Below are 19,294 nucleotides of genomic sequence, written 5' to 3' on the forward strand. Positions count from 1 at the left end.
GTCCTGAGATGGATAGGAAAATAACCTCCCAATTATTTGGGTGCTTGAGATGGAACCCAGAGCTTCATACATGGTATGCAAGCTCAATTTTGTTATTTTTTTTACCTTAGCATTAGCCACCTCATCCAAAATCTGAGTTCTTGATGTGGCTCTGGAGAGGAACTAGATCACAGCAGATCCAGGTGCAACAACCACAGGGTTGTGCTATTGACAAAAATGTCTCCTGGTGCTGGCCAGATGACTCAACAGGTAAAGGCACTGGCTGTCAAGGTTCACGAACTGAGTTCAATCCCTGGAACACACATAGTAGAAGGAAAGAACTGACTCCCAAAAGTCCTTTGACCTGCACATGTTTGCCATGCAGTATGCATGTGCACACATGCACAGGTAAATACATACATACATACATACATACATAAATGTAATTAGAGTTGTTTTCTAGAGACCTCCTCCAACTTCTTTCAGCGGTTCAGTCTCAGAAAGATGTCTCCGCCTTGCAATCTTCTTTACCAGCTACACTAGTTTCAGAGTCCCCCAACTCAGTGGCTACACATGGAATACCTCCCACTATAGCCTAGGGGATCAAGGTAGTGCACACTTGCTTCAAGGCCAACTTGCTCCCCTCTTTATGTTCAGGTGCACAGGACACACAATGTCTAGCATCTGACTACTGAGTACACAGATATGTGACTTACCGCCTTGTAGGATAACTGGACATTTCTGTATTTAGTAGTTTCCCCAGAATTGAAACACTCCTAACAGGAGGAGAGTGAGAAGCTCATGAGACTTGGGAGGCAAACAAATTTCACATGTCTCACAAAGCTGGAACTTGCAAAATTTAGGAGAAAGCTCCTCTACTGAGTTACAGAAGTACTAAACAACTGTTGTAGGAAGAGATTCTGACCGTCTGAGAGGAGGCTTCTTGGACTTACTGATCTGCTTTTAAGTGTAGAAGTTTTAATGAAAATGGCCCCATAGGTTCATAGAGACTGGTACTATCGGGAGCTGTGGCCTTATTGAAGGAAGTGTGGTGTAGATGTAACCAACGGTCCTATTAAGTAAGAAACACAGAGAAGATTCAGAGAAGAAAGCCAAGAGGTCAGAGCTAAGAGCCTCACCCTTCCTGATTCAGGGATCCACTTCAGCCAAGAGAACTCTCCGAAAAGGGGCCTACTTCCTGTGTGTATGTCTTTATATACTCTAGCTGTTCTGCCTTATCATTGGTTGGAAACCCAAACATGTGACTGCCTCGTCACTGCCTGAATGTACCGCCCTCCAGGTCCTTAAAGGCGTGCGCCACCGCCGTCATGCACTTGCTATGGCTCTAATAGCTCTGACCCCCAGGCAACTTTATTTATTAACATACAATTAAAATCACGTTTCAGTACAAGTAAAATACCACCACATTTCCCCTTTTCTATTTTAATAAAAAGGAAAAATAAAGGAAAAGGTTATAACTAACAAAAGAAAAACTATATACAAAAGTACAATAACTATATATAATATATACAAGTAATAAATGTCTAAATAATGTCTAGTCCATTTGTATTTGACAAATTCAGAGACAATAATTTCATTATCTATCTTATTTTGTTAAGTCCAAAATGTATCTAATTCACTTTCTATCCTAATTAATCTTCAACTATAACTAACTAACCTTCAACTATAGCTAATTAATCTTCAACTATAGCTAACTAATCTTCAACTCCCTCAGAGACCCAAGAAGGAAATAATATTAGCTAACAAAAATAAAAACAGGAAGTGCATACAAGCAACTTTCAAAAAATTTGTGAGTTGACAGAAACAGCCAGCTGCCTAGACAGTCACCTGAGGTTTCTCCGCAATGCTGGGGCATCATCTTCAGCCTATAGGCTTAGCATATCTGACAGACTCATTTGTGAAGTAGGATGTACACAAGGTCAACAGTTCAACCTCACATTGGGTGAGAGCAGTCCATGTACCAGAAACACCTGAATTCCACTAGTGTCATGTCATGATTCAGGATTTTAAATTCTGGAAATTGTTGATGTTTTTTGAATTCAACTGTCCATTCTTCTCGGCTGTGTATATATGGCTTCATCTCAGCATCCTGTTCTTCTCCACATCCCTCTATCAAATGAAAGTCTACTATTGAGGGGCATGAGCTTAGTTACTCTTCAAGAATAACTGTTTCAGCTGCTGTTCCATTGCACATCAGAAGCCATCGGCCCACTGCCTATTCAACTGCCTTCGAAGAAAAGGGCACTGTACCTTTTCCGGATTGTGAAGGCCACTTCAGGGATGGTGCCATATTGTCCTGGCCTCAAAAGATGCCTTTTGATAAAGCCATAACCACACTTGTTTTGGCAAGAATCAGTAGTCCTTTGTTTCATGTCCTGTCTGTCCATTTTGTCAGCAGTTGATTCGAGGATACTTTGTTGTCCAGTGGCTAACTTTTGACACAATGAAAGTTAACTCCATATGCAGTTTCTTCAATGCCCATATTTTCTCTGAAGTAGATTGGTACTGCCAGGAGCCAACATGTCTCATAATCATAACAAAAAAGAAACATTTTCTGAAAAATTTTCTAAGTTATTAAAACATTTTAAATGCCATATTCTGTAGATCTCTGAAGGGTTTGAAGATGACCTGTCTAAAATATATCTGCTCAATTTTTAAAACATATCTAAGTTCTATTGTAATGTCTAGCTACTAACTTTCATTTCTTTATATTCCAATAGTTGGTAATAATAACATTCAAGGATCAGAAAATTGCATTGTTAAATGAATGGTATAAGTACAATTAGAAATATACATATAGCATTTTCTAACAATATCAATTTCAATATATATAATTGTATACAATATAAAACAATCCAATCCAATGTAAAATATTTAAAACTAGTAACTGTCTTTTTCTTCTTCTTTCTTTCTTTCTTTTTTTTTTTAAAGAAGAACCTTAAATCTAATCTCCTTTGCTTAGCCTTTTTCCTAACCCTTGACAACAACTTGTAACCAACCCCCCTAAACAATGAAAATTATCCCAGACACAAAACCCATTAAAAAGACCAAAAAACCACCTGCCCCACACCACCTCTTTGGGAATGTGGGCGTCGTATTCTTAAAATTGCTTCCTGCTGGGTATGGGCGAAGTTATCTTTATCCTGAAAGAAAAATTTTAGGTTAATTGTCAAATTCTAGGAAAGATAACCATATCCTTCATTATAAAGTTTGTGTATAATGCCAAAGTTCAGGGTTTATCTCAAGTCCTTATTCAAGTAGTCTTTGAGACTGGATCATCTCAGCTAGTCATCTCAAAATTGCTCTGAGCACCTTGTAGTTCAAAGCTGATCTGTAGATGATGTTTGTCAGCTTAGTGATATTATTATTGTCCACGTGGAATTGTTGTTGTTGCGGGGCCCCAACTTCTTCCTGGAGAATTCAGTTGACGTTAGGGCTGGCCGTGATTTCCTGCAGAAAACTGATAAGAGACTCGAACACAAAGACATATATATGCAGCTAGTTGAAGCCTTTTTTCTAGAATTAATTAGTACTCTATATGATCATTCATATCTTAAAGTTTAAAATGTATATATAACTATATATCTATATATATTAATCTTGTAAATTTTGATATAAAATTTATACTTTAAGAAAAGTTTTAAAGAATCAGAATAGAATCAAAGAGTTGAGATTAGTAATAGAATAGTCCCTTAATTAATTTGGATTTTCTCCTGTCCCATAGCAGAAGATGGCTCTTTTATTCTGGCATGATACAGGGAGTTTGCATTTTCCTTTTAACAACATGCTTGAGTTTAAAGAAGGAGAGAGCCATTCTCCAACTCTAAAGTCAGCTTTAAATTTTAATTGAACTGGGACTATTAGAAGACCAATAGTGTTAAATTTTTAGAGAAAAGCAGAAACAAATATTTAGCAAGACATAAATTTTTTTAGATAATATATACCCATACGCCGTTTCACTCTGTTTCCTGGGATAGATGATTTGTCAGTTTTCTTCAGTTGCCTCATTTGTCCTGTGTTCTTCAGATTCCTTAACCTTCATTCTCCTAAAAGACAAAAACAAAAACCTTTCCCCAAGACTAACTTTGGGGATGTTCCTTTTTGGCAAGTTATTATCTGATTAAATGGAAAGACATGTGTTACTGGTATAAGTTAGTTTTAATTGGATGTTCAGGCTGGTTGAATAACTATCATCTCCTCTAATTAAGAGGTTTCTCTTGTTCAAATCGAACCTTTATCAATTTTGATGGTACCCACAGCTTATCTTCTCCTGTAGAAACAAAAGCAAAACCTCGTCCCCAACGTAACACATACCCTGGTTTCCATTCTGAGGTCAGCACATCCTTAAAGTATATAGGCTGATTTAATTCTGTATTTTTTTCTATTATCCAATGTCTCTCTGCAGCTGTTGTTCCTTTCTCATTGGCATTAAGAAAATTCAAAGTTAATAGAGCATTATGCAGTCTGTTTCTGGGGGTTTTTGTTACCCCTTTCTGTTTATTTAGCATATCCTTTAGAGTTCTGTTTGATCTTTCTATAACTGCTTGACCTGTAGGATTATGTGGTATGCCTGTAATATGCTTCATATTGTAATAAGCAAAAAACTGTTTCATTTTAACAGAGACATATGATGGAGCATTATCAGTTTTGATTTGTGCAGGTATACCCATGATGGCCATAACTTCGAGCAAATGAGCGATTACAGAATCAGCTTTTTCAGAACTCAAAGCAGTTGCCCACTGAAATCCTGAATAAGTATCGATAGTGTGATGTACATATTTCAGTTTTCCAAATTCTGCAGTGAAACACGTCCATCTGCCAGATTTCATTCCTTTGAGTACCCTTTGGGTTACATCCTGCTGGTAATGGCGTTTGATTGTAGAAGGAACAAGTAGGACATTTCTTTACTATTTCTTTGGCTTGTTGCCAGGTCATGGAAAAATCCTTTTTTAAACCTTTACTATTGACATGATGTTTTTTATGAAATTCTGAGGCCTCCAGCACATTTCCTATCAATAATTTATCAATCTCATAATTGCCTTGTGCTAAAGGGCCTGGCAGACCAGTATGGGATCGAATGTGAGTTATATATAAAGGATGACTCCTTTTCCTGATTGTATCTTGTAACTGAATAAATAGTGAAGTTAATTCTGAAGCATCAGGGATAAATTCTGCAGTCTCAATATGTAATACTACTCTTTCAGCATACTGAGAGTCAGTAACTATGTTGAGAGGTTCTGAAAAATCCATTAATACCAACAGAATAGCATACAATTCTGATTTTTGAACTGAATTATAAGGACTTTGAACCACTTTACTTAAATTTTCTGATTTGTAACCTGCCTTTCCTTGTTTGTTGGCATCTGTATAAAATGTACAAACTCCAGATATGGGTTTTTCCCGTACAATTCGAGGCAAGATCCAATCAGCTCTCTTTATAAGATCAATTCTATCGCTTTTGGGATATTTGCTGTTAATTTCTCCCCAAAAATTACTGCAAGCTCTTTGCCAAGGTTCACTTTCTGTCCATAATTTTTCAATGTCCTCCTTAGTTAAAGGTACGACAATTTCTGCTGGGTCTATTCCTGCTAATTGACAAAGTCTCAATTTTCCTTTCCAAATCAAGTCAGAGATTTTTTCCACATAAGTTTTTAATTTTTTATTTGGTTTATTTGGTAAAAATATCCATTCTAATATAATATCTTCCCTCTGCATTAATATTCCTGTAGGAGAATGTCTAGAAGGTAAAATAACCAAAATGCAATCCACCTTTGGATCAATACGATCCACGTGCCCTTCATGTACTTTCTTTTCTACCAAGGCCAATTCTTTCTCAGCTTCAGGTGATAATTCTCTTGGACTATTTAAGTCCTTGTCACCTTCTAAGGTTTTGAACAAATTATGCAGTTCATCATTTTTTACCCCAACAATAGTTCATAGATGAGAAATATCTCCAAATAATCTCTGAAAGTCATTAAGAGTCTGTAGTCTATCTCTCCTAATTTGTACCTTTTGGGGTCTAATTTTTTGTAGCTCTATTTTATATCCTAAATAATTAATAGAATCTCCTCTTTGTATCTTTTCAGGAGCAATTTGTAATCCCCAGCAAGGCAAAATTTTCTTTACTTCTTCAAACATTCTTTCTAAAGTATCTGCATTTGAGTCAGCTAATAAAATATCATCCATATAATGATAAATTATAGATTTAGGAAATTTTTTACGTATCACTTCCAATGGCTGTTGTACAAAATATTGGCACAGAGTTGGGCTATTCAACATTCCCTGTGGGAGGAACCTCCACTGAAATCTTTTAACCAGTTGAGAATTATTATAAGTAGGCACTGTGAAAGCAAATCTTTCTCTGTCTTTTTCTTGTAAGGGTATTGAAAAGAAACAGTCTTTTAAATCAATAACTATGAGAGGCCATCCTTTTGGTAACAGAGTAGGCAAAGGAATTCCAGATTATAGAGAGCCCATTGGCTGAATTACTTTGTTAATTGCTCTAAGGTCTGTTACCATTCTCCATTTACCAGATTTCTTCTTAATAACAAATACAGGAGAATTCCAAGGGCTGGTTGATTCCTCAATATGCTGAGCATTTAACTGTTCTTCTACCAGCTCTTCTAAAGCCTGGAGATTCTCTGTTGTTAAAGGCCATTGCTGGACCCATACAGGCTTGTCTGTTAACCATTTTAAAGGTACAGCTGTTGATGTTTTTGGAAGATCATCAGTTGTTGTGCCCTTTTCTTGTATAATATGGATGGCTGGTGACCACTCAGAATAATGCCTTCTAATATTTCTCTCAGAAACATGTGCTAGTTTATGATTTGTTTCTGAGATTGGAGGGATGTTAATCTGAGTATTCCATTGTTGCAACAAGTCTCGACCCCACAGATTCATAGCTATGTTAGCTACATATGGTTTTAATTTTCCTCTCTGTCCTTCTGGACCTATACATTCGAGCCATCTTGCACTCTGTTTCACCTGAGATAATGTCCCAATTCCTAACAGTTGAATGTTTACCTCCTGAAGAGGCCAAGTTGGATGCCAAAATTCTGGTGCAATTATGTTAACGTCCGCACCTGTGTCTACCAGACCATACAACAAAACACCATTTATTTTTATCGATAATTTTGGTCTTTGTTCATCAATAGAAGTTTGCCAAAAAATTTTCTTTATGTTTTCTCCTGAATTTTCTATTCTCTCTGTTTCATCATCCTGACCAGCATGACTTATTCCAATAGGCATTTGGTTATTTAATTGCTCTGAGTAGGGGTTTCCTCTATGACTGCAGGAAAGGTTTGAACTGGATTTGCTATTGGGGCCTGCATGAGGCCCCTCTGGGAGTTTCCTGAAGACTGAGGCAAAGGATTACCCTGTCTGTCCCTTGTTGATCTATACTCGTTGGTCCAGTGTTTTCCCTTACCACACCTTCTGCATACTCCAGAAGGAAGGGGCAGTCTGTTGCCATTGTTCCTTGAAGAAACATTGTTTCTAGGAATGACCTGTTTACAGTCCCTTTTCAAATGTCCTTGCTTTCCACATCCAAAACATCTAACATTCCTCAAACCTTTTGAAATTGCTTCTCCTACCCACATATCATCATGCTCATGAGCTTCAACATTAACCGTGTCTCTAATCCAAACTTCCAAAGGTGCAGATCTTGCCTTTAACGGCCTGATTATTGTTTTGCATGCTGCATTCACATTCTCAAAGGCCAAAGATTCAATTATTATCTTACTAGCTTCTGAATCCGGGACCATTCTCTTTACTGCTGAAGCCAGTCTTTGTAAAAAATCTGTGAAAGATTCTTTTGGGCCTTGTACAACCTTTGTAAATGACTCAGTTTTTTTTCCTGGTTCCTCAACTCTGTCCCATGCATTCAAGGCTGCTGTTCGACATAAAATTAGGGTTTGGACATCATATAAACATTGTGTTTGTGCTGAAGCATATTGACCTTCTCCAATAAGCTGATCCTGGCAGACTTGTATTCCTTTATCCCTCCACTGTTTTTCTGTGTTTTTAGCTTCATCCTTGAACCAAGTTAGCCACTGAAGCCTTTGACTGGGTTCAAGAACAGCTTGTGCCAGCTCCCGCCAGTCCTGTGGTACAATCCTATTATATGTTGACCAAGAGTTTAACATTTGCTTTACATATGGGGAATGCATGCCATAAGATACTATTGCCTCCTTAAACCTTCGTAAATCTAACATTTCAATTGGAGCCCAAATATTTTGTGTAGTCATTTGATCAGGCAACTGCTGTACGGTTACTGGACAAACTAAGGGTGACTGTGTGAAAACAGGCTTTCTTTCTGTAACCCTATGACCCAATCTTGAAGCAACTTCACTGTTAGTTTCTTCTGTCTGAGTTTTTACAGGTTTATCAAGTTTTTCTAAAGCTGTCACCCTGGCACTTAAATTGACTATCATTTTAAATAGTAAAATGAGGATAAGCATAGTAATAAAATGCATAATTCAATCAACATTAATCTTCTCATATAGCTGTTCCATTGTCAGACTGCTTAAAATTGCAAACAAAGCCCAATTTTCTTCCAATGTACACAGAAAACCCATTTTTTTTTAACGTGGAAAAAAATTTCTCTTTTAAATTGTTTCCTTTAAAATATCTATATGTTAAGTGACTTACCAAGTCCTCACAGAACAGTACCAATCCAAGGGAATTTCAAAACAGCCACCAAGTTTCTGAGGTGTGAATCCAGAGAGAGAGAGAGAGAGAGAGAGAGAGAGAGAGAGAGAGAGAGAGAGAGAGAGAACACGCAAGTACCGTAGCCGCAAATTCTGCCTAAGAGCTTGAATCCAGCCATGTGTTCCCACTTGAGCCTAGTCAAGCCTTGGCTCTGGCTACCTTAAGCTCCAACCACGTGCGTTGGCTTTACAGGCAGGGGCCCTGTTCGGCAGGGCAGGCCTGAGTTGTCTGTAGCACCGGCTTTAAGCAAGTAGCTCAAGGTTAGTTCGGCCTGAGGCCAAGCCGACCTGGGCCCGGCCGGGCTAGGGAGCTGGCCGCCCTAGCGGGAAATCGGACCTGCCGGCTGCCCTGGCAGGAAACCGGACCTGCCAGCCGCCCTGGCACGAAACCGGACCTGCCGCCAAGCCAAGTTAAGTGGTTTTTGATGGATTCTTGTCACATTGGGCGCCAAATGTAGATGTAACCAACGGTCTTATTAAATAAGAAACACAGAGAAGATTCAGAGAAGAAAGCCAAGAGGTCAGAGCTAAGAGCCTCACCCTTCCTGATTCAGGGATCCTCTTCAGCCAAGAGAGCTCTCCGAAAAGGGGCCTACTTCCTGTGTGTATGTCTTTATATACTCTAGCTGTTCTGCCTTCTCACTGGTTGTAAACCCAAACATGTGACTGCCTCGTCACTGCCTGAATGTACCACCCTCCAGGTCCTTAAAGGCGTGCGCCACCGCTGTCATGCACTTGCTATGGCTCTAATAGCTCTGACCCCCAGGCAACTTTATTTATTAACATACAATTAAAATCACGTTTCAGTACAAGTAAAATACCACCAGTGTGGCATTGTTGAAGGAAGTGTGTCACTGAGGGTGGGCTTTGAGGTCTCAGAAGCTCAAGCCAAGCCTAGTGTGTCTCAGTCTCTTCCTGCTGTTTGCAGATCCAAATGTAGAACTCTCAGCTCCTTCAGCACCATGTCTGCATGCACACCACCATGCTTCCTGCCATGATGAAAATGGACTAAACTTCTGAAACTATAAGCCAGCCCCAATTAAGTTTTCCTTTATAAGAGTTGCCATAGTCATGGTGTCTCTTCACAGTAATAGAAATACTAAGACAGAAGTTCGTACCAGGGACTGGGGTATTGCTGTGATAGGCCTAACCATGCTTTTGTTTAGAGGAATGTGGACTTTAGGACTTTGGATTAGAAAAGTGGTAGAATGCTTTAGGTGGAGCTTAACAGGCCATACTAGTGTGAACATGGAAAACAGTGGTGTTGAGGGTGATTTGAATTGTGGGGGCCTGTCTGAAGAGGTTTCAGAGAAGAATATTTATTGGTATGTGGCCTATAGACTATACTTGTGATATTTTGGCTAAGAATATGGCTGTTTTTTCCCTTGTCCGAAAAATCAGCCTGAGGCTAAATTTAAGAGTTTTGGATTAGTTGCATTGGCAGAGGAAATCTCAAAACAGCCTAGTATCAACTGTCATGTATTTGTTAGTATTCACTCTTATGCAGATCTATAACGAAAAGGAGCTGAGAAAAGGAAAAAAAAATGTATAGATTGAGGAGGAAAGGGGCACCAGAAAGGGGCTAGTCTTGTGTTCAAGGAGATTAGCAGATTAAAGATGAGTTGAGTGATTGTTTGGCCTTGGCTATGAGTTACAAGACATGAAACTGAAGCTGATCCACGTGAAGTTGGAGATCCATTGTGGGATAAACCTGATGTTGCTACCTTCTCCCAGATAGTATGGGATATCGTACCTTATTGCTATGTCAGCAGTTGCATTTCCCCTAAAATGATGCTAAGACATGCAACCAATGCTAAAGGAAAGTGCGTAATGGGAGTCAATGGAGAAAATCCCAGTGAGGCCACCTTCCTCTATGTAATTTGAAGTGGCATGCCTGCTTTATGAATGCAGTCTACGCCATGATTAGGAAGATGCCCTGAATACTATTATAGTTTACAACAAATTTGTGGTCTATGGTAGTAGCACATAGTGGCAAAGAGTATCAGCAAACCACCACAGAAGTTGTCAAGCTGCTACTATGTATGCTAAGAAATGAATCTAAGTCTGAGATAGCTTCTCAGAGGGGAATTTGTTTGTGTAAGAGAAGATGAGATGGAGGTGCTGTCTTACTGTATCTTAGGATTTGCAGGATATTCAGAGAGTACAAGTTAGACCTGTCCTAAAGAGCCATTCTTGGGATCCAAAATTTGGAAGAGTTAGATAGTAAAAAGGGAGGAAGTGGGGTAATAGTAATAGTAAAGAAACTGAAGATAAGAAAAGCAGTGTTTTCTTCTCAGTTCACCAGACCAGGTAAAACTATGTTAATAAAAGAGGTTTTAATAAAGTTGATTAAGCAGGAACCTCAAGACTGGTATGGGGCTTTAAAGGCTTTGTTAAGTCCCATGGTAGTAGAATGTGATATTCATGGAGTAGGAGAAGTTTTGACAGACCTAAATGATTTGGTAGACCTGAATTATCTAGACTAGGTTATGAATTGAATCCATAAGGTGGTAAAGCACTTAAGAAATGAGGAAATGAATAAACATAATGGGTTCTGTCTGAGTTACTCCAAAGCAAATGTGGCAGTATTTGTGGAGCTGGAGTTCCTAGGGAAAATTTTGATAAAAACCCAAATTCTGTGTTTGAGAGTCTTTTAAAGACTTTAAAGCCTGACTAGAAGCTCACCAAAAGTTTAAAAGGAGTGGAAGACAGGGAGTTACATGTCACCCCAACTGTACCTCCTATAGAGGAAGAAGATGTTCTGGTTTGAGAACCATCCCAACTGATCTTCTGATGCGGCAACTAAGTTTTTCTTCATGTGAGCACCATACATTGTGACCAGAGGACTTATTAATTATAGATTAATTGGCTGCCTGCTAATGTACAAAATACATGGGCTTTGATGAATACTGGAAAAAAGAGAATTTAATTTATAGAAATCCCCTAAAGCATCAGAGGTAATGAGCAACAGTTGGTGAATATGGGGATAGGACTGTGCAAATAAAGGGACCAAGATTGTCCTAACGGTGTGCAATTATGCCCATGAAGAGCATATGCAAGAGAGTAGTCTGGTGGGTGGATGTATTCCTGGGTCACATCCTATATACCAACACTTCAGAGTTTTGCATGAGAGTATAGAAAGCAAGAGAGAATCTGAATGGTTGAACAAAATGGGAACATGTAAAATTTCCTACCCAAGTAGTGTGGTGAATAGCCATGGTGGTTTGAACAAAAATGGCCTCCATAGACCCATAGGGAGTGGCACTGTTAGGAGGTGTATTCTTGTTTTAGTAAGTGTGGTTATTTGTTGGAGGAAGTTTGTCACTGTGGGGTGGGCTTTGTGGTGCTCAAGACTGGCCCAGTGGCTCACTTGCTCTTCCTGCTGCCTACTGATCCAGATGTAGAACTCTCAGCACCTTCTCTGCCACCATGTCTGCCAGTGAAGTGCCATGCTTCCCACAATGACAAAAATAGACTAAGCAAGCCCCAATTAAATGTTTTCCTTTATAGGAGTTATCATGGTCATAGTGTCTCTTCACAGCAATAGAAACCCTAACTATGACAGTATGAAACAGGAAAAACTGCCTGGAGGCTATGATGAAATTACAGAAAAGGTGATTATTTATGCAGCCCAGAGCCCTATCAATATCCCAATAAGGCCTGTGAAGAAGCAAGCTGGTCCCTGTAGAATGATTGTTGGTTATAGGAAGTTATATAAGGTACCACACCCCCCCCCATCTATGCCTCGAGTCCAACATCACTCTTTTGACTGAATGACTGAAGCAGTTAATGTTTTTTTACATGCTGTATTGGACCTTGCTAGTGCATTATTTATTATTTCCTTAGCTACTGAATCCAAAGACCAATTTTGCAGCTACTTTCTTCCAAGGTTACCTTCATATTCCCACTGTTATGGGATGGTGGCCCAGGACCTTGTTTTGTTGTCATGTTTGACCTCTGTAAATATGTTTCATTATATAGATGGCATAATGCTAATCTTTGAGTATTTCACAGGTTTAGAAAATTATCTAAGTGTAGCATCGGCACCCAGTCCTGTGTACAGGTGTTCCCAGCAGCGCAGTTTCTCAAGCACCAGCTGCTCTCACCAAAGCATCAGGACATGTCTCATGCTTGTGTACATCTGTGGAGATCTTTCTCATCTCACTCAGCTACAGAAAACTGGGCTGGAATGACTGAATCCACAATGGAGAGAGAAAAGGAAAAGTTCCATAAACAATTAGTGGCTTAAGCTTTGAAACCACAGAAGAAAGTTTGAGAAACTACTGTGAGCAATAGGGAAATTTCACAGTGTGATTATAAAGGATCCTGCAAGCAAAAGATCAAGAGGAATTGGTTTTATATCTTTCTCATCCATGGCCAAGGTTGAGGCTGGCAAGGCTGCAGGGCCTCATTCCATTGATGGGAGGGTAGTTAAGCCAAAATGTGCTGTAGCAAGAGAGGAATCAAGGAGGGGGGAGCCCATGTGACTGTGAAGAAGCTGTTTGTTGGTGGAATTAAAGATGATGGTGAAGAACACCACCTTGGAGATTACTTCGAACAATATAGAAAATTGATAATTATTAAAATAATTACTGATCTGCAGTCTAGAAAGAAAAGAGGCTTTGGCTTTGTTACTATTGATGACCGTGACCATGTGGATAAAATTGTATTGCAAAAATATCACACCATCAATGGTCACAATGCAGAAATTAGAAAGGCATTGTCAAGACAAGAAATGCAAGAAGACCAGAGTGAAGGGGTCTAGGGCACAGAATACACCCAGACACCAAATTCTCAGCACAAAGGAGATTTAATTTAACTGGGAGGGGACAAGCAGGGGTGGGGTGGGTGGCTGCCTCTAGATGGGGCAAAGACAGTGACAGCCTACTGGTACATGGCCATTTTAAGGGTTCTGGCTCAAGAAAATGAAGAAAGGAGTTATCCTCCATCCCAAGAGGGTTGGGGTGGCTGTCTCTGATTGACTAGGAGAATACAAGGGATGAGGTGGTGAGCTATTATCAGTGCTGTTTTATGAGGTAGGCTGGTGAGTTGAGAGACTGTATCAGGACCAACACAAAGTTCTAGGAGTAGAAAAGAAGGAAAGGTTGGCTTGGGGGATTCTCAAAGTGGCAGTGGCAATTTTGGACCAGGAACAGGAAGCAACTCTAGGAGGCAAATCTGATAGACATGGAAGTGGACATGGATTTGGTGATGGCTGTAATGCGTATGGAGGAGGACCTGGAGGTGACCACTTTGGAGGTTGCCCTGGTTATGGAGGAAGAAAAGGAGGATATTGTGGTGGAGGACCTGTATCTGGCAACCAGGGTGGGGACTATGGAGGTGGTTATGACAACTATGAAGGAGGAAATTACGGAAGTAGAAATTACAATGATTTTGGAAATTATAACCAGCAACCTTCTAACTATGGTACAGTGAAGAGTGGAAACTTTGTTGTATCAGGAACATGTGGAGGAAATTCTGGTTCTGGAGGAAGTGAAGAAAGTGGGGACTATTGGGGGAGGAGCCAATACTGAGCTTCTTCCTACTCACCCTGGGCTTCACTGTATAAATAGGAGAGGATGAGCACTCAGAGGTAACAGAACACCTTCAGGTTATCTAAATAACAATGTTAAAGAAACTTTTATCTCAGTCATGCATAAATATGCAGTGATATTTCAGAAAACACCAGAACAGATTCAGAGACACATTTTGTGAATGGGTTGGATTATTTAATAACATTACCTTACTGTGGAGGATGAATTGTAAAAAATGCCTTTGAGACAGTTTCTTAGCTTTTTAATTGTTGTTTCTTTCTAGTGGTCTTTGTAAGAGTGTAGAAGCATTCCTTCTTTGATAATGTTAAATTTTTAAGTTTCAGGTGACATATGAGACAGTTTTTAAGATTTTTCTCAAAATCTTTGAAACACTAATTAGCCAGAATCATGGCGTATTAAGACATATCTTTTTCCTTTAAAAAAAAAGTAAGTGCGCTCTTTCTGCTCTGCTCTGCTCTGCTTTCTCCCCCCCCCCCCACCCTCACCACCTTTCTCTCTCCAGGCCTGGCTCTCCTCTTTCCCCTCCCTCCTTTTCCCTCCTAATAAAGCTCTGAAAACTAAAAAAAAAAAAAGTAAGTGCATGTGTAGGGTTAAGAAGCTGTTGTACATTTATGATTTAATAAAATAATTCTAAAGGAAAATTAATCAAAAGATCTATAGGTGCTCTTAAGGGAATGAAGATGTGAGATCAATTCACACAAGGTATAAGGGCCAGGCACAACTATTAAATTCCTGGGAGTACAATGATATAGTCAGATGTATATAATACCTGACAATGTTATCAAGAAAAATCCTACAACAACCCATATTGTAAATGTAAAAGAGCTGTAGAAATGCTTGTGGCCCCAGGATATTAGAGGGTTTTCATATCTCTCCTTGCCCAAATTTCTCATCCTCTGTATAACTTGATAAAGAAGGGTATTATATAATACGCAACAGAAAGGCTCAAAAGGCTTTGGGGCAGGCTCCAATCCTTAGAAAGCAATCTAAAATGCTGTATGTCCCATTATCCTAGTGTCACTTTGTTATAAATCACTAGAAGTTCAGAAGGATATAGATGGGAGCTAAGGCAAAAACAACCTGAGCAAATAATTCCAATAGGGCAGTGGGTCTCAACCTTCCTAATGCTCTTACCCTTTATTACAGTCCCTCATGTTGTGGTAACCCCCAACCATAAAATTATTTTTGTTGCTACTTCATAATTATAATTTTGCTACTGTTATGAATCATAATGTAAAAATTTGTTTTCTAGTGGTCCTCTAAACGTTGTGCTCATAGATTACTGTTACTCTCAGCCACAACTCATCAATGGAAATATACTTCCTTGAGGTGTGTCACAGAGATTCATACCACAGAAGCTTTTAGAAACTTCTGTGGCTTTGTGAGCCAATGCTAAACTATAAGTGGATATCTAGATCATGCCCTCCAAGGCTCAGGGAACACTGTGGAAGAGGGGATCAGAGAGAATGGAACAGCTGAGAAAGGGGTGGAGTGGTATATAGCTATTTTCCCCCCATTTAAACATTCACTCCAAGAGGGAAATGAGAGGCTCATGAAATTCAGGAGGTAAACCAATTTCACACAACAAGGAATGCTGAAACTTCCAAGATTTAGGAAAGACTCTCTTCATAGTTGTAGAAGTAGTAAACTGCTAGGGGAGAACAGCTGGATTTGAGTCATTTCCCATCCTGTAACCCCTCACCCTTATTCGTTAGTAACTCCAATAAACACTTCTTGGTTGACCAAATTGGACTTTGATGCAATCATTATTTTGATATATTGCAGGTTTCCTTTCTAGGGTGAGTGTGTGGGGGGTGGGTAATCTTTCCAGGAAAAGTCTCTTATACATCACTCTGGTCCTCGGTAGTTAATTCTACCAAGTTGGGTATTACTGCTTTGCTACACAGAGGGAGGACACATAAAAGTGTAACAACAGCATAAAACACTACCATGCCAAACTGTTGCTGTGGCATTCTTGATTTTTAGATTCACTACTTGAAGTCTGTACTGGCTGGTTTTGTGTGTCAACTTGACACAAAATACAGTCATCAGAGAGGAAGGAGCCTCAGTTGAGAAAATGCTTCCATGAGATCCAGCTCTAAGGCATTTTCTCAATTAGTGATCAATGGGAGAGGGCCCAGCCCATGGTGGGTGGTACCATTCCTGGGCTGGTGGTCTTGGGTTCTATAAGAAAACAGGCTGAGCAAGCCATAGGAAGCAAGCCAGTAAGCAGCTCCCTTTCATGACCTCTACATCCACTCCTGCTCCAGGATCCTGCCCTATTTGGATTCTTGTCCTGACTTCCTTCAGTGATAAATAGCAATGCTGAAGTGTAAGCCAAATAAACCCTTTCTTTCCCAACTTGCTTTTTGGTCATTGTGTTTTGTTGCAGCAATAGAAACCCTAAGACAATCTTCTAGGATTATTTTCTCAATTTGAGTGACTACTTAGATGGTCTCCTGTTCAAATCAAGATTATTTCCAGAAATTTATTATTTTCCCAGTCATCATGCCATTACTGAGGGACTAGGTTAGTTATCTCAAAGTAGGTTCATCTCATGATTGAAAAGAATTAAGTTTATTGATTTCTCTTTCTTGCTCTAAAATGTGCACGATATCATTTTGCTACATTACAATATATCTTAAAGGCCCTGGTCAGATCCTGGTGTCATGCTCTTGGATTTTCCAGCCTCCAAACCATGTACCAAATAAATGTCTATCATTTATAAATTATCCAGTCTGTGTTACTCTGTTTTTACCACAGAAATGGACTAAAGCAAAGACACTATGCTCAATGAAAGAAACTAAAAGCAAAAAGCTAGCCAGGCGGTGGTGGCACATACCTTTAATCCCAGCACTCGGGAGGCAGAGCCAGGAGGATCTCTGTGAGTTTGAGGCCAGCCTGGTCTACAGAGTGAGATCCAGGACAGGCACCAAAGCTACACAGAGAAACCCTATCTCAGAAAAACAAACAAAAAGCTAGTATGTGATTCTACTTTTATGAAATATTCACAATAAGCAAATCCATAGCGACAGCAAAAAAGTATGTGGTAGCTAGGATTTGGGTTCAGGGAGGGGTGGAAAATGGTTGTTTAATGGCTGAGGGATTTTGTCTTGGGTGATGAAGATGGTCTGGAACTAGATAGTAAAAATGTTTGTGCAGTATTTTGGATGCATAAAATGGCACTGAATTGCATATGTTAAAATGGATAACATAGTAAATTTTACATTATATGTGTTATTTCAAATAAAAAAAGTTTGCCATTTCCCCCAGGCACCCTCATTAGAGTGGCTTCATCTTTAAACCCTGCATAATAATCCCTGGCTCTCTACCATGGTGCTCAGGGAAGTCAGGGCCAGCTAGAAATCCAACTTCTTTTTTAAAGCCATCAGATTTTTGGATGATTATCCTAAATACTTCATTGTGGGAGCAGTTGATGTGGACCCCAAGCAGATGTGGAGGGATGACTGTGGTGCTCATAGGCAAAAACACCATGATACACAAGGCCATCCACAGGCATTTGGAAAATAACCCAACTCTGGAAAAACTGTTGCTTCATATCCAGGGGGATATGGGCTTTGTGTTCACCAAGGAGACACTAGCTGCTGACTCTGAGATAGTACCACTGTGAAGTCATTTTTCCAGCCTAGAACAATGATCTAGAGCCCAAGAGAGATTTCTAGGTTTTGGGCCTCATCACTGAAATCTCCAGGGGTACCACTGAAATTCTGAGTGATGTATAGCTTATAAAGACTGGAGATAAAGTGGGAGCCAGCAAAGCCACCCTACTGAACATGTTCAACATCGTCCCCTTCTTGGGGGGGGGCTGATTATACAGCAGGTGTTCAACAACAATGACATCTATAATTCCAAAGTGCTTTACATCAACAATCTATCCCTTCATTCTCATTTCCTGGAAGGCACCCATAAATGTTGCCAGTGTTTGTCTGAACATTATGGGACTGTTGTTTCAGTGCCCCATTCTATAATCATTGGACACAGTGAGTCCTGACTGTGAAGATTGAGTATACCTTCTCACTTACTGAAAAGGTCAAGGTCGTCTTGTCTGATCCATCTGCATTTGTGGCTCTTTTCACTGTGGTACTGCCACTACCACCACCTCTGCTGTTGCTGCTGCTGTAGTCCCAGCCAAGGTTGAAGACAAGAGCTAGAGGAAGTATATAAGGATATAGGACTTGGTCTCTAATCATCAAAAAACAACCAACTCATGTGACTTTATGTGAGAAACAAGGGAATAAAGGCTCACATGCCTTTAAATGTTTCTTTGGGTTTTGTGGGGAGCGGGGATCAAACCCAAGGCTCTTTACATGGTAGGAATGTGCTTGGCCACTGAGTTATGTCCCCAGCCCCCATGCCCATAGATTTCATATGAGGTAGAAAATGTGAATACTGGTCATGAAGCAGAGTTAACCTTAAGTTAAATGTGCAACTGAAATGGGGGTGAATTAGAAAGACTGGCAGAGTGGGGAGGAGTGAAAATCATAAGGGTACAGTAAGGTTAAATTCAGTCAAAAGTGTCAATTTGAGTCTTGTGCTCCTGGAAAACAGGGATGACTATGAAGCTCCATGCCTTTGTTTTTGTGTTCCAACAAGAGATTAACTGTACAGGTCCCTGTCTTTTCCAGCTCTGGCTGCCTTAACAAAATACCAGCTTAAACATCAGGAATTTGCTTTCTCACAGTTCTGGGGGCTGGAAAAGGCAAGATCAAAGTCAGTTGATTTGGTTTGGGGCAAGGATCATCGTGCTTGCTTGCAAGACAGCTGCTTATTACTGTATCCTCAAATGACTTAATTTTTGTGCAAATGAAAAGTAAGCTCTTCAGTGGCTTTTATGGGGACACCCTAATAACATTATCTAACTCTAATTACTCCCTAAAGACCTCATCTCTGAATAATATTGCACTGAGGGTTAAGGTTTCAACACCTTAATCTTTGGAGGGTACACAAATCCATAGCACTCCCCAGAGCTTTTTCCATATTCTGAAATAAGACCCAAGTCCATCAATTCCC

At 39.7% G+C, this 19,294-nt stretch overlaps 2 pseudogenes; both read left to right on the plus strand.

Moving 5' to 3' along the window:
• The first annotated feature begins 12,828 nt into the window (after nt 1–12,828).
• LOC128105296 (heterogeneous nuclear ribonucleoproteins A2/B1-like) lies at nt 12,829–14,692 on the plus strand (annotated as a pseudogene).
• A 2,904-nt stretch (nt 14,693–17,596) lies between these two features.
• Nucleotides 17,597–18,470, plus strand: LOC128113532 (60S acidic ribosomal protein P0-like; annotated as a pseudogene).
• Nucleotides 18,471–19,294: the final 824 nt, after the last annotated feature.

Source organism: Peromyscus californicus, unplaced genomic scaffold (genome assembly GCF_007827085.1).
Source record: "Peromyscus californicus insignis strain IS unplaced genomic scaffold, ASM782708v3 Scaffold_10__1_contigs__length_136768540, whole genome shotgun sequence".
In the NCBI taxonomy this organism is placed as follows: domain Eukaryota; kingdom Metazoa; phylum Chordata; class Mammalia; order Rodentia; family Cricetidae; genus Peromyscus; species Peromyscus californicus.